Here is a 1726-nt window from a genome sequence, read left to right as displayed (position 1 = left end):
TTTGATTTTCTTTACATTTTGTATTAAACTAACTTTTGATGAGTTTGGTGAAAGAAGGTTCTAGACAATCTAATGAATTTGAGTAAATTAGCTTTAAAGTTTAGTTGTTCTATTTTACTTCATTGTTTCTCTGGGTCTTTTGTATGGTTGGAAGGCTAGATAAATGAGCAAAATTTTAAACAGCATTGAAATTTCCCTATCTCTTTCAACAAGGAAAAACGTTTTAGTGTTTGTTTCCAATTGCATAATGTCATGCTTGTTAAGTTTTTGAATGAAGGAATATGTTTAGTACAATTCTGGTATCTACAGTTTGCAAAGTAAAAACCAATTAACCTGAATAATTTTTGATATGATAATTGGATTTTGATGTACTATGTAGTATATTGTGAGGTGTCCACTTATGCTTTATCATTGTTGGTTTTTAATGTGAAATTAAATACAAAAACGTATTTTCTTTTAAATATATTTCTTTTTTGATGAATTTCCGTTTTTCTTTGTGTGACGAAAAAATATTTAAAATATTCTACTTTGAAGAAAAGGTCTGAATATGTAAAAAATCAAAATTGAATCTTTCTTTTTAAGCAAATCAAAACACCTACTTACACTGCTAACTGCACAGCATTTGTTACTCTTGACATCGTAGTATGCAGCCAAAAAAAAGGTATTCTAATGTGAATATTTTTGTTTTAATTGCAATTAGATTTTTCTGCCACACAGTGGATATATTATATAATACCTTCATTGGCTGAGATATTTAAAAATTTAGCAAAATCATAAAATGTCTTATAATCAAATGAAAATTTTAATAAAATCTTTCTCTGAGAAATCTTCTTTTTTTTTGGAACTTGGAACATTCTTCCACTAGCACTTCATTTTTCATACCATAAGGAATGACTTCATAATATATTTTTCTTTTAGCTTTTCATACCATAAGTAATGACTTCATTATATATTTTTCTGTTTCTTGTCTTCATGTGTGAGCTTCAGTTTTCTTTTTTCAATGCTCTAATTTGTTTGTACTTACAGTGCACAAAGAAAGAACATCCTGAATAACTTTTGATGCAGTGTTTGGATTTTCATATATACTCAGATTCAATCTTATGGGTTAAATATAACCTTAAATTTTTTAATGCAGAGGATATTTAATGTTATGAAATTCAACAGAAAGAAATACTTCTACTGAATATAGATCTCTTACTTTTTCACCAATTTGAATTTTTGACCTCGAAAATATGTGGAGTAGTCATAATCTGGGAAAAATGATCCCAATAGTTTAGGCAGGAGATCAAGCTTAATATTCCCTTTTTTGTGTATTTTCCTGTTTCTTAAGAAATTTTTAAGTAAATCGAAACATTTTGCACACTGTAATAAAATGTATTAATCCAAAGATAATTCCACAAAAAAATAATCTTTGATGGTTAATTTTTTTTTATTTTTTAACTTAATCATTGAAAAAATTTGGAGATGTAAATCATACAAATTTTTACATTATTTTAAAGTTAGTAATTTTAAATGACAAAATTTGAACAATATTTGTAACTTAAAATGTCATCTGCATAAATTAATTAGCATGTTCAGGATCTTAAAACAAACCACACCTTCTTCAACTGTTATAGAACATGATTTTTTTTTCTAATACTTTTCAACCTATGTTATCATAAAATTTCTTTTCCAACACATCCATTTGTTATTCTTTTTTTATTTTAAAAAGGAGCTAAGTATTTTT

Source organism: Parasteatoda tepidariorum, chromosome 11 (assembly GCF_982258835.1).
Source record: "Parasteatoda tepidariorum strain Cologne lab strain chromosome 11, Ptep-v5.0, whole genome shotgun sequence".
Classification (NCBI taxonomy): Eukaryota; Metazoa; Arthropoda; class Arachnida; order Araneae; family Theridiidae; genus Parasteatoda; species Parasteatoda tepidariorum.
Note: the sequence above shows the minus strand (reverse complement) of the source record.